This window comes from Musca autumnalis, unplaced genomic scaffold (genome assembly GCF_047663935.1).
Source record: "Musca autumnalis isolate F117 unplaced genomic scaffold, ASM4766393v1 scaffold_2, whole genome shotgun sequence".
NCBI lineage: Eukaryota > Metazoa > Arthropoda > Insecta > Diptera > Muscidae > Musca > Musca autumnalis.
Window position 1 is genome coordinate 147,889,393 of NW_027411755.1, and position 15,641 is coordinate 147,905,033.

Genomic DNA, 15,641 nt, shown 5'->3' on the forward strand with positions numbered 1-15,641 from the left:
AACAAAAATGTTCCAATGGACGAGTGGTCCATAATCGCCACTGAGCCACCTAACAATAACAGCATGAGCTTAGTTCTCTCAACTAATGAGGCCGGAGTAGAGACTCTCGAAAGATTGGGGAACAAGTTGTTCTTTGGCATAAGGGAAGCCAAAATACTACGCCCACATGGCCCGAATCGTCTTCTCCGATGAGGACGAAATCGACGATGCCGGAAAGTTGTTTGACAATATGCAGTTAAAGGATCCATTTACATCTTCGCCCAATAAAAATTATGTTTAAGGTAGTGCAGATCAATCTGAAGCATTCAAGAATCGCTTCAGATAACCTGCGGATCCTTCTGGTTGAGAAGGCATCATAAAGGAGCCCTACGTTTACAAAAAGGAAGTAAAATGCTTGGATAACAAAGGTTGCAAGACCATATACATGAAGGATAACGGTGAGCCTAGAACATGTTTAAACTTCACCATGGCAAGAGAGGAACTGGAAAACAGTAAGCAGTTCCTTATTGCCTCTTGCTACATGACCCACTCAGTAGAAGCTCCACCAAGCAATGTCTCGAGCTTTATGAGGACCATTCTACCACACGACACTATAATCATTGGCTGCGACGCTAACGCAAGACAACGCAGCCCTGAAACAAACGACAGAGGTGAGTCAGTTTTAGATTTCATAAATGCTAACACCTCACAATATGCAACTAACCCAACTTTTGTATATACAAGCCCGGAGAACTTTAGTGGCGGCAGGAGGTCTTTCAAATGTTGATAACTACCCCTCATTGATCTCATTCTAAAATGATCAGTTTTGATGTGTAAAGCAAGAATATTTCACTTTAGAAACAGCAAAATTTGTTTTTGTTTTCCAATATTTTGGAATATGTAAAAAATGTTCTACTTTAACACACTGTAACTGAAAAAGTAAGCCATATATGACACTAATATTTCCAGTATTTCATTGAACTAGAATTGTGCAAAAAAAGCTTTGGCACAACTTTTGCTATAATTTTTTTGTCTAAAATATTGTTATCTACCTCATTGATTTCATTCTAAAATAATCAGTTTTGATGCGTAAAGCAAAAATATTTCACTTTAATAATAGCACAATTTAATTTTTTGCAACATTTTGGAATATGTAAAAAATGTTCTACTTTAACACAAAACATTAAAATTTTAATAAAAGAAAAAAAGTTAATTTTTTTACAACTACAGTGTTTGGATGGTGAAAAATATTTTTATTCAATGTTCTGTGTTTAATTCATCTAAAGTCCATATTTTCATACAACAGAATGCTTAGCAGTGGGTAATTGATTATCCGATGACGCAAATCTCTCTTATTGTTTTAGCGACTACATCAGTATGATGAACTTGATCAGACATAGTGTTTCAAGAGTCTTCGCTACCGGTGAACTTCTGCTACCGACCAGTTCGACAAACCTTTGCTGGGATCCTTTCTAACAACTTAAAGTGATACATTGTTTATTTTCTTTTATTTTTTTTGAAATATTTATTATAATAAAAAATTACAATAAAGTTATACCAAAACAAGTAAGCCAAGGCTATAAACGGACGGGCCGACCATGTGATACCCTACACCACTACCCCTGGGAATTGGGTTTTCACAAATCAAATTGTAAGAAATAACTTTGTGGATTCTTCTATAGTATAACACTAACCTTAAATAATAATATAATAATTATTTGAAAAACATCCCAGAATGGACAAGGGAGATTTCTCCCATATCAATGAGTGAGTGTACCACGATTTATATTTGCTCAATTATATGGGACCCACAGGTTATCTCCGAGTCCGAACGGCGCACAGTGTTGCCGCTTCCATACTAAAGTGGACAAAAATAGAAAGAGTTGACCTAGGTTGATGCATTTTTGCACAAGTACTTGTAAGGGCATAGGAATGAAAAATTTCAACTTTGGTCCATATCGGTTCAGATTTGGATATAGCCCCCACATATATCTTTCTCCGATTTTGCTATAACTCGGTCAATTTTGATTGAATAGCCTCCAAATTTAATATGTAATATTTTCATAGGCCCCTGAGTAGCTCTACCGATTTTCACAAAAATCGGTTCAGATTTGGATATAGCCCCCGTATATATCTTTCCCCGATTTTGCTATAACTCGGTAAATTTTGACCGAGTCATTTCAAAATCGGGGAAAGATATATATGGGAGCTATATCCAAATCTGAACCGATTTTTGTGAAAATCGGTAGAGCTACTCAGGGGCCTAAGAAAATATTACATGTTAAATTTGAAGGCTATTCATCAAAAATTAAGCGAATTATAGCAAAATCGGGGAAAGATATATATAGGGGCTATATCCAAATCTGAACCGATTTTTACTAAAATCGGTGAAACTACTCAGGAGACTAAAAAAATAACACATACTAAATTTGAAGGTTATTTTAACAAAATTGAACGAGTTGTAGCAAAATTGGGAAAAGATATATATGGGGGATATATAAAATCTGAACCGATATATCTCAGAAGGTTGCAAGGATGGGCAGAATGTTTTTACACATTTTGATTTGGAAGATATGTCCAATTAACGGAAAACAGGAGCCATGGTGGCAATCAAAAGATCTGCTCCACTAAATATTAAGAATTTTGAATTTTTTATCAAATTTAAATTTTGATTTCTTGATAACGGTACATTGCCCATGTGCAGTTAATGTTAACTTTTTGTACTAAAACGTTATATTTATAGCCCACTCATCAAATCCCCATCCAAAACTTTTAATATTATCAACAAATTTTTCAGAAAATGTTATTTTAAATGTCGCCTTATTTTCATATGATTATCGTCTTAGATTACCTGGGAAATATTTTTCATATTTAATATGGAAATATTTCATCCATAACTCCATTATGGATGCACATATCGACAAAATTCTTTTAGATACCTTGTATCGGATGTGTTTACTGTAAGAAAAAAACATAAACATATGTAAAAGTTAACATCACATTTTTTGATTTTTGTCCACTCGGCAACACTGTGCGGCGTGTCCTAAGACAACACTTGTAGAGAAGTTTTACATGGCTGAAATACTCAGAAAATGTCGCCAACATTACTGAAGGGTATTTTGCCACCGTTGAAAATTTGATGTTGCCAGGCTGGGGAATCGTTTTGAGAAATGTCGACAAAGCGACCCATACAATGTATATATAAAAATCTAATTGGAGGGAATGGGAAATGTTTTTCTCTACACAAAACCCATTATACATTAGGCAGTAGGCGCGTTATCTAGCAGACGCGTTATTGCAGTTTGCATCAGGGGGTAAGGTAAGTAGTTCTTTTTCCGTATGTAGGCTACTTTATTTCCCTCCAGGAAAGAAAATATAGACCAAAAATATTTTTTTATTTTTAATACAAAAGTAATGGTCCATTTCACTCCGTAATAATATCGGATCACCATAAAAAATTTTAGACATCTTCTACCTAAACTCTTACCTCGTGCAAAATTTCGTGATTACAGAACAGAAGATGAGGAATATATAGAGACAATCAGCACCTATTATGTCGCTGTCCAATGCTTATGTCTAGAAGATTGCGAACCACGGGTGAACACACGATCCAGTCTCTTACAACCTTTTGTAAAACCGAGCCGACAGGTCTGCTCTTCCGCGCCAAAGGCCTCGGATGGCTCTAATGGGAAGGAAACATGACAAATACCCACTCTACGTAAATCTACATACCTTAATAACTCTAATCTAAATTCTAACCTTTATATACACTCTGTTTGTCCACTACGACTATCTTTCCCCTAAATTTTCTCTTTCAGAACACTACCAGGATGAAGACAATGGACTATAAGGTCGCCGAGTAGAGCGGCTATCCATTGTAACAGCCGCGCGTCCTTTAACCTAACCTATCTTATGTATGTATGACTTGGCGGATAAAATATATGTACATACCCTGTCCCGTCTGGGATGTTTGTTGAACAATTACACTGCTCAACAAAATTGAAAAAGTTGAATGTTTCAGACGAAGTTGCAGTTGTTTCTAGATGAAATCGGCGAGTTATTTCCAAATCCGGTCCCGGGTTTTCTCCATCAGCACTTGTTTTTGAGATATAGCTCATAATCGGTTTTTACGAGTTTTACCCTGACTTTCGTTATTTTCGGATACAAACAAATATTTTTTGTGGGTTTTTCGACATTAATATATTAAGGAGATGTTGTACGCTCGATACAAATCGTTTTTGAAATAGTTATGGTGAGTATATATCAAAAAATATAGAAAATATACGACGGACCTTGTAAAAATTGCATATTTTGAGTACTTTAAGCTGTAATTACGTCATCAGGGAAAGTCATAGGATCTTCATATGGTACTCCGGATATGCTTAGGGTGTCTACTATATAATCCAGTATTCAAATGTATAATATAAAGTTCATAGCGCCCATGATTCCGCCATAACCTAAAAACCATCATGAAGACTGCCATTGAAAAGTAAATGGCTTATGTGGTAATGATATCACTGGTAAATTATTCCCTTTAGCAGTCTTCATGGCGATTTTTAGGTTATGGCCGAATCATGGGCGCTATGAACTTTATATTATATATTTGAATACTGGACTATATAGTAGACACCCTTAGCATATCCGCATTGCCATATGAAGATCCTATGACTTCCCCCGATGACGTAATTACAACTTAAAGTACTCAAAATATGCAATTTTTACAAGGTCCGTCGTATATTTTCTATATTTTTTGATATATACTCACCATAACTATTTCAAAAACGATTTGTATCGAGCGTACAACATCTTCTTAATATATTAATGTCGAAAAAACCACAAAAAATATTTGTTTGTATCCAAAAATAACGAAAGTCTGGGTTAAACTCGTAAAAACCGATTTTGAGCTATATCTCAAAAACAAGAGCTGATGGAGAAAAACCGGGACCGGATTTGAAAATAACTCGCCGATTTCATCTAGAAACAACCGCAACTTCGGTTGAAACAAAAGTCGTGTTGACCAGTGTTATTATTATCTATATATATATAAAATTCTTCAATACTGACATGATGTTCGAAATTAAACTCCTCCGAAACGGCTGGGCCGAATTCAATGACATTTTGTATGTGGAATTTTTAGGTATGAGAATAGGTTTTTAGCTATTTTTTATACTGGTCAGTGGAGTGACCAGGGTACCTCCCCCACAAAAATTTTTAAGAAAACGAGAAAACAATGAGGTTTTTGAACGTATTTCTTAAAAATTATTTGCAATACGATGGTAATAACTGTCTTGATCCTGAATGGTCACCACAGAAGTTGAATATCGCGGTCAGCCCAATTTTTCAAAAAATTTATATTTATAGATATCCTTAATTTTAGTAAGCGTGACTGCAAAAACGCTATAAACTCTGACTTCGTTAAGTGGGAAAGCGCGATCAACTCCACATTTTGGAATACAGTACAACCCCGATAATGTTAAACGACGCTTGACCGAAATTCTATAAAAATCGATTGAGAAATCAGGCAAAACCTAATACGATGGCAATAACTGTCTTAATCCTGAATGGTCACCACAGAAGTTGAATATCGCGGTCAGCCCAATTTTTCAAAAAAATTATAATTATAGATAATATCCTTAATTTTAGTAAGCGTGACTACAAAAACGCTATAAACACTGACTTCAGTAAGTGGGAAAGCGCGATCAACCCCACATTTTGGAATACAGTACAACCCCGATAATGTTAAACGACGCTTGACCGAAATTCTAAACAATCGATTGAGAAATCTGGAAAAATCTGATTTGAAAGATGGTTAAATAACTAAAACATCTTAAAAATTTACATTGGTCACTAAAATGACGGGTCAACAATGCGATGTATCTATAATCTTTCTAAATGTAAAAAGTTCTTTAAGACTGGCATGATGTTCTAAATTAAACTTCCGAATCGGCTGGACCTACTTTGATGAAATTTTGTGTGTAGGTTCATAAGGTGAGAGAATACCGAAAATGGTGGGTGTGGGGGACCTCCCCCACAACGGGTTTTAACAAATCGCCAAATCTTAGAGATTATTAGACGTATTATTATTTAATATAAAAACAATTGTGGTCTCTGCCATTAATGTCTGTTTTGGAATCGTCCACTTTTTGAAAACTTTATTCCTATTGATTAGATTTACAAATTTAGTAAGTGGGACAGCAAACATGCCATGAACATTTACTTTAATGCTTGGAACAAATCGATCAGGACCACGTTTTTAAAATTTTAGATAAATCCAACTATCATTTTGAAGCCATTTTTATGAATCATTGATGTTTTCACGTTTAGAAGTGTTATATAATAACATGTTCAATGAAACAGCTCTTTTTTAACAACAAGTTCGACGACGTTAAGTTTGACCGTCCCGAACTTTTATACCCACAAGCTTTAGTTACATATATTGAATAATATGGCTAAGACATTCAAAATCGCCAAAAAAAATCTATAGGTATCGTTTTAAGTCCAACGTGTATTTATACCGACAATTCTCTGCTAAAATATTTGATACCTCAAAGGGAGACTAAATACCAAATATAGCCATTTCTATTGAATAATGCCGCTAAAAATTTGAAAATGCTGAAAATCGGAAGGTATAGTTCAATGGAGGCTACATACAAAACGTCTACCGAATATTCTATGCGGGAATGTTGTACACCCACTATGAAGTCTAAACACCAAATTGTAGCCATTTCGGTGGGATAATGACAATTCCAAAATATCGAAACTCGGAAGGTACCGGAACCGGAACGGGGATAATGCCGATAATTCTCTGAATATTCCGATAATTCTCTGCAGAAATGTTTTTACTTTCGAGGGAGACTAAGTACCAATTATAGCCATTTCGTATGAATAAATTGGATATAAACTTGAAAATACCGAAGATCGAGAGCTACCGTTACATGAAGATTATGAAAACCTGCACCTGTACCAAATATTCTATGTTTTATACCCACACTGAAGACTAAATACCAAATTGTAGCCATTTCGGTGAGATAATGAGACTAAAACCTCCAAAATATCGAAACACATGTGGTACCGTTGTAGGGTAGCTATCAAAACGTGGGCATATGCCTATAATTCTTTGCAGAAATGTTTTATGCCTCTAAGGGAGACAAAATACCAAATTATTGTCATTTCATGTCAACCAGTTTTTAATACCAACCATGCTAAGAGTAATAAATATATTAAATGATATTAAAAATCTAAATTAAAAAATCAAAATTACTAAATTATATTAAAAATCGCGAGCTGCATCTTGATTTCAACAGATAGTCGCACATCGTTATATCGACTTATTTTTTATGCTGATCACGAATATGTCTGCGTTGCAAACAGAATCATAAAGTTAATTATACCCTTTCACTTATGTATGGTGGAGGCTATAATAAAAGTAATTTTCTACATCCGGAGATACCAAACATCGACTTATTGTCAATTAGATTCGAAAATCTAGAGGGATCAATTTTAGGTAGATAAATTGTAGATAGATTACTTAGGCTTACATGGAAATTCAAAAGAACGGGCCAGCAACGCGAAACCGGGTCAGCTAGTTATTATATATTACATACATATGTTCCCACAACATCCCTGAAGGGACAAGGGAGACTTCTCTCATATCAATGAGTGCACGCAGATTCATATTGGCTCAATGATATGGGACCTACAGTTTATCGCCGAGTCCGAACGGCGTGTCTTACGACACCACTTGTAGAGAAGTTCTTCATGGCTGAAATACTCAGAGTAATCGAAGTAATACCAAAATATGGACATATGGCGGCAGTTTTTTTTTTTGTGGAGAAATTTTCTGACCCCTTGGAATCTTAAATGTCGAACTACTGCTGTTTTTATATGAAAAAAAATCGGGACTAACTCTCATACGTGGGCTATATTAATATTTGATCTTTACCCATATTTACCCAATTGAATGTGGCTACATTTACCATTCTTGAAAACTAAATACTAAATTTTGGCCATTTCACTTAGGTAATGAGGCTAAAACCTTGAAAATGCCTACAATTGGTCGGCACCGTTTTAAGGATCGTAGTCCCAAAGAGAACGAAACACTATTTTTCGCCATTTCGGTGTGATAATGAAAAGAGAACTTTAAAAATACCAAAAATCAGGCGGTTCCGCTCTACGGCGTTTACAGCAAAATGTGGACCTGTTCTGACAAATTTCTGGAAGAAAGTTTTGTAGCCCCAAAGAAGATCATTTTATCCGTGAAGAGCTTATGTACAAAGATTGATTACATTTACTTTTTTGTAGGGTTTCAGAATTTAATAAATAGCCTGGCCCCTAAATTTTCAAATGTAAAATTTTTATTCGTAACATGAATCCGTTCATCTGAAAACACAGTGGTTCTATTTTTTACTATTTAAAGATATGAAAAAGATCTTAGAATTTATTTCCAAGTAAATGTTTATAGCGATGCTTTTATTTAGTATTTTTATTGACAGTTTATATTCTATAATAACAATATTGTTTCATTAATATTGCTAGTTGTTTTAATTAATGCAAAATAAATAAATATGCGTTGATCACTAGCAATAAAGCATTATTTTCTTTTATTTTCGTAAATCACTTTTTAATTTTTTAATTCACAGTCGCATAGGTTTTATGCTTTTGTTTGTCTGCGAAACAATTTTTCATTCATCGAACTTATAACAAAATTTATTTTAAATATTTTACAAATAATACGGCCGATAAGGATGGTGGGGTAATGTGTAGACCGCCAAATTACGAGAATACGACGCCATAGTATCGTAACTGCTAACGGGTGGAGAGCACGGTGCTGGATTCATTCGTGGTTGACAGGCAAATATATAACTTTTTGGACAAGGTGGAGCTGGAATTGCAAACGTTGACGGCAATGTATATCCCGGAATGGCAGGAGCACCATAAGCCGCTGCTGATAAATCAATCTTGGATATTTCTTGGCTATCACCTTCGTTACTATCCGCAACAGTTGTAATAATTAAACAAAATGCAACGATGACTTCCAATTTTGTGAAAAACATTTTTGCTGACGATATTTCAAAATAGCTTGGAAACAAAAATCGCTGATATGGTGGGTGATACAACAATAACAAAACTAAGTAAGACACCGTCAAAGAATGACGTTTTTATAATAACTTGAAATTAGCAAATATTGCATTTCACTGTCCTCCGATATTTGATAGCTCTCTGTTTACATACTAATTGCAATTAAAATGCCTTGAATGAAAATTTCGGAAGTGTGTTCTAATTATGCTACAATTCGAGGAATTATGTGCACAATTCTCTAAGCACCAAGGTGAATAACCAAATCATCCATATGTTGTGGCATTGTACACAGTTTGGCCTAGTTTCTGGTAAGTCATTGAGCTTTTAAATTTGATATTATTCGTCAACAAATGACAGTAGCAAATGCATACGCTACCATTTGCTTTATGAACGTATTCAGAAGTGCAGATACGTTTTAAAAAATTTAATTCACCACATAGTGGTATTTACTAATTTTTTTACTCCCTACATATAATACCTACATAAGTTTGATTTACAATAAATTGTACATATGCATTCGATTGGAATGTTGCTGCTGATGTAGTTTTTTAACTGAATTTATATAATGATGTAGTTAGTTATTAACTAGCAATCGTGTTGGTATTAACTAATGATTATATTTAGCGAAATTTTATATGTATGTCAATAAATAATTGATATAGGAAAGTTCTTTAGATTATAGAATGCGCAGCTGTTATTGCTTTTTCAGCTATTTTTCTTGAACTTGGGGTTTTTATTTATATTACTGTCGTATGCATTTAAGATCACGGATTGGATCTTGTAAGTACCATTCACTCAGTACCTTTTATCTATAAGACTAGGTCAGAGACAAAAAGATATCTCATCATCTCAATCTACTTCTGATCTTCACATATCCAACAGTCATATAGCTTGTCAAAATTTTGAAGCTATATTATATCCTACACCACATCCAACTAATCATTTGCGACCGTATAAAATATATTCTTGATCAGGAAAAATTTCTACTCAAAAAAAAAAACAAAATTATGATTTTTTTATTAATTCCGTTTATAATTTTTTTGTCCATAATTTGAACGCACCTCTTTTAAAGTGAATGGACAATTTTTTTATTCATGTACAAACTTCTATTTTTTTCAAAAGTATGAATGATTTTCTAAAATACAAAAATAAATTCCCTAGTTTCACCTACTTTCCCCTTTATTTGTTCCCCAAATTTGTTCGCCCAAATTTGCTCGAATTTGACATTTGGAGTTTCAAGAGGTCAAACAAAAATTCTACATCAAAAGTGGTGGAGATAGGTCCATGTTTTGGTATAGCCCATATAAAACGGCCCTCACGATTATCGGTATTTTGAGGATTTTAGCTAAAATTTTTAACCGAACTAGCTTTAATTTGACATTTGAGGTTTTCACGTAACTTCTCCTCCGAAAATCGTTAACATATATATATATCCATGTCTTGGTATAGCTAAATTTTTTTTACCAAACTAGCTGAAATTTGACACTTGAGGTTTTCAGCGGTCGCAAAACTTCTCCACCAAAAATCTCCACATAGGTTCATTTTTTGGTATAGCCCCTATAGCACGGTACCTCGCAATTTTCGATATTTTGAGAATTTTAGCTCAAATTTTTAACCGAACTAGCTGTAATTTGACGTTCTCAGAGGTCCCGAAACTCAGCAACCAAAAATCGTTCACAAAGGCCATATCTTGTTAAATCAAGGTACCAACAGATAAAAGACATTCTTATAACCCCAGCATTTATGCTAATGAGGGAATATACGCTTTCATATGGGTAAAATGTGCCTCACCGAAATAATGGTTTTAGACCCCAAGTATGTTTAGACGAAATTCGTTTCAGACAATTTGCATTTGATTTAGCCATGTCCGTCCATCTGTCTGTCTGGCTGGAGCACACCATAACTCTCGAACGGATCAACCGATTCAGTCCAAAATTTGGCTGTCGTAATATTTTGTCCAAATTAGTTTAATTTCGAAGATGGGTTATATCGGTCGGTTTGTAACAACTGGTATTTAATGCCCAACATACGACAGTATAATTTTCATCAGGGGCAAGTCCATACTTCCTTAGAAAATAACTTAAAAAGTGCAAAAACCCCTATGACACCGTGTGCAGTGGTCGGAGCGCAAGAAAACTCTTGAATGGATCTGCCGATTCGGTCCAAAATTTGACCTACGTAATATTTTGTCAAAGCTAAGATAAGCTACATCGGTCAACTCCTTCAGGTACCTCCTCCACAAAAGTTCAAAAATGTTCGGAAACATTGTGCGCACGATAACTCTTGAAGGGAATGAACAATTTGGTCCATATTTTACACATCGTAATATATATACTACATATAGATCAGGTTCAAATATGGACAATATTTTTTCATCCCTTCGGGTACCTCCCACACAAAATTTCGGATAAGTTCACTTTAAGACCTGCTCTCGAATCACTTTGATTTTTATTGAAACAACTTGCATTCGTTGCCTCAATTACAACGGTAAATGTTTCTTTCAGGGGCAAGTCCATACTTCTTGAGAAATCAGCCCGAAAGGTGTGAAAACCCCATATACTATCATATGTAGTGGTTGGATAGCACGATAACTCTTGAACTGATAAGCCAATTTGGTCCAAAAGTTGGCCTTCGTCATATTTGGTCCAAACTTAGTTTCAGTTCGAAGATGGGCAATACAGTTCCACAAATTCCGGTACTTCCTCCCAATATTTAAAAATGTCACTAAAATGGTATGCACGACATCTCTTGAACGGGGCAACCAATTTGCTCTAAACTTTGGATCTCCTAATATTTTGTCCAAATTTAGTTTAACTTCTAAAATAATCCATATCGGTCCTCTCCTTTAGGTACCTCCCCCCCAAAAGTTCAACATTTGTGTCTAAGTGCAGTTTAGGGTCTGTTCGAAGATCCTACAATTCACAAAGGCTGAGTGTATATCTCTGTCGGCAAAGCCGACTGATACTGTTTTACTTGCTGGATACATTTTTTTACCTAATTTAGGCATTTGTGGTATCCGTGTTCGAACTATTTTTGCACCTAAAAGGAAACTAACAAGTAAAAATGTATCAGTCTGCTTTGCCGTCAGAGATATACCCTCAGCCTATGTGAATTAAAACTGTCATCTACAGACAGATCGAATGTATTTAGGGTCTTGTCAGAATTTTGTGGCCCTATTTCAACATTTGAACTACAGACAAAAAAGTGGATTACGATTAAAGGTGCACTTAAAGGAATGGACCGACATAGTCCATTATGAAAGTGGATCTAATTTTGGGAGTTATATCTTTTCGATAGATATCGCACCCACAAGTCATATCAGTGGGTCATCGTATAACATTTAGACCAGTATGCCAGGAAGCATGAACCTGTCTACGGAAAACATAATATCGCTGTAAACAGGACCACAACCAATAGCATCGGTATACATTTCCAAAGGATCTGCCAACAGACCCTAAACTGCACTTAAACAAAAATGTTGAACTTTTGCGAGGGAGGTACCTTAAGGACCAATAAGTGCCATTTTTGAAGTTAAACTAAATTTTGACAAAATATTAGTAGTTCCAAAGTGGTTACCCTGTTCAAGAAAGTGTATCGTGCATACCATTTTAGTGACTTGTCGTTCGAAGTGAAACTAAGTTTGGACAAAATATGACGAAGGCCAAATTTTGGACCAAAACCATTGACCAGTTCAAGTGCTATAGTGCGCTCCAGCCACTACACATGGTGTCATAGGGGTTTTTACAACTTTCGGGATATTTTTTCAGAAAGTATTTACTTGCCCCTGAACAAAACTTGTACCATCCTAAAGGGGGACAGTGAATGCAAGTTGCTTCAACAAAAATCAAAGTGATTCAAGATCAGGTCTTAAAGTGAACTTATCCGAAATTTTGTGTGGGAGGTACCCGAAGGAGTGGACAAATATAGTCCATATTCGAACCAGGTCTATATTTGGCAGATATGTTAGGATGTGTAAAGGATGAACTAAATCTGTCACTCCCTTCAAGAGTTGTCGTACGCACAACATTTTTGAACTTTTGTGGAGGAGGTACCTGAAGGAGTGGACCGATATGGCTTATCTTCGAACTTAAACTAAGTTTGCACAAAATATTGCGAAGGCCAAATGTTGGACCGAATCGGCAGATCCGTTGGAGAGTTATGCTGCGTTCCAACAACTACACACGGTGTCATAGGGGATTTTTTGCCAAGAAGTATGAGCTTGCTCCTGAGGGCCGTGAATACAAGTTGCTACAACAAAAATCAAAACGATCCGAGAACAGGTCCTAAACTGAACTTTTCCGAAATTTTGTGTGGGAGGTACCCGAAGGCGTGAACCGATTGAGTCCATATTGGAACCTCCTCTAAGTTTGGTAGAAATTTCACGATGTGCAAAATATGGACCACGTCGGTTACTCCCTTCAAGAGTTATCGTGCACACTAATTTTCCGAACATTTTCGAAATTTTGTGGGGGAGGTACCGGAAGGAGTGAACCGATATAACCCATCTTCGAACTTAAACTAAGTTTGGTCAAAATATTGCGATAGCCAACTTTTGGACCAAATCGGTTCATCCGTTCGAGAGTTATCGTGCGCACCAGCCAGCCAGACAGACAGACGGACAGACAGACGGACGGACATTGCTAAATCGACTCAAAATTGTCTGGAACACATTTCGTCCAAACATACTTGGGGTCTAAAACCATTATTTCGATGAGGCACATTTTGCCCGTATGAAAGTGTATATACCCTCGTTAGCATAAATGCTGAGGGTATAATTATTCCATAAAAAGATCGGCCCAGCCCAACTTAATGTTTGTACTTGTTACAGTATTAACGTCAACAGATTCGGAGCCGTCTTTCTAGTCTATTGGCATTTTCATGTATCTTAACCCACTCAAAGCCACTGGTTTTTAAACATTACCAAAAATAGTTGCAAACATTTACGTAAAACTTGGATATTTTCGCATATTTTGTGACGTTATAGTCTTGTCTGTTATCTGTCATTTCACGCTTATAAAGACCCATTACGCCTATGCATTTCCACGCATTTAACCTAAAATAATAAAAGAAAGTCTCAAAAATATAGTTTTCTGTGCGGTAAGTAAGTTAATATTTTAATATCCTGAATACTGGTTAACTGTTCAATGCGTACTTGCAGTTTTAGACAATTCTGAGTTCTGTTAAAAAGTTGGGAATTTTCGTTCTCTGGGCCGCGCAAAGCAATCAAGATCGAAGAGAAATTCAACAGCCTTTTTTATGCTTTTTTACTCTAGCGAACTTTTTGAACAGTTAAAAAGTATGAAAAAATAGGTAAAATTTTAAACAAATTTCGAAAAAGCGGAAAAATGTTTGAGTATTTTTTAACAAAAATAAAAATTCGGAAGGTTGGCGTTTTTTAATAGGGATAACGATTTATATTTCGCTTTTCAAAATAGCCAGGCTTAATCCCAAACTTGGGTGCAATTTTGGCGATTTCATATTTAAAATCAATTTTTATTAATGATTGGGCTCTTCGGTTCTTTTATTTTTTTTTTTTGTAAAGAAGGTCTACATCGGACAACAACTATGGGTATCACCCTCACAAACATTCAATATTTGCTTAACTGTTGGTTGTTCTTATTACAACGATATATTCGGGGGAATCTTGCATCTTGACGCAATTACTCAAAAGGTCTAAATCCTACGATGACAAAATAAAATAGCGATAACTATCGAAAAGAATGACTCCCAAAATTAGATCCACATCCATTATGGACTAAGTCGTCCATTCGTTACCTCCTCTATAAATGTTCAACAATTTTGTGCTTTAATTCAAATCTAATTTATTAGCAAGGCGTCCGCATTTGTTCGGAACGTGCACAATCTTTATAATAAATACCCCAAATTTTCCGAAAAGCCCTATACTTTAAACGGGATGGCTATACTTCCTTCCCTAAACAAGATCAAAAAATTTGGAAAACAACAAAAATAAAATAAATGGGAAAAGGATTTCAGTTGCATAGCGGTAAACAATCTGCCCAGAGATGAAAATCTCAATTTTCACACAGACTGATATTATATCTCTGTCGGCAAGCCAACTCATAATTTTGTACTTGTTCTGGTCTTCGTTTGGGACATGGGCGCTGGTAAGGTTAATCATAAAGACTTTTGTTTTTATTCAAATAGTCACTAGGCTTTCATCGACCAAGGTGAGTCTGGAAACGAGACCTTCTTTTCTTCTGCAGGAGATCTTTAGAAATACAGCAGGAAGAATGTTTGCATTTCTCCAGGAAGACATTTTGCAGGAAGACCTCTTGCTTCTCTGCAATGAGACTTCTGCAGGGATGCCTCTGATATTCTGCAGTAAGACTTTCTGTTATTCTGGTGGAGGAACGTCTACTCTTTTGCAAGGGTCCTTCGGCAATTTGCAGGAGGACCATCGGCGGATGTACATACTTCTTCTTCTAAAAATTTCAAAAAAAGTTGAAATGTCCGTAGATGAAAATCTCAATATTTACGCAGGCTGCAGTTATATCTCTGTCGGCAAAGCTTTGCTTTCTACAGAAGAGCAAAATCTTCTGCAGAAGGTTTTCCTTCAGATGGTG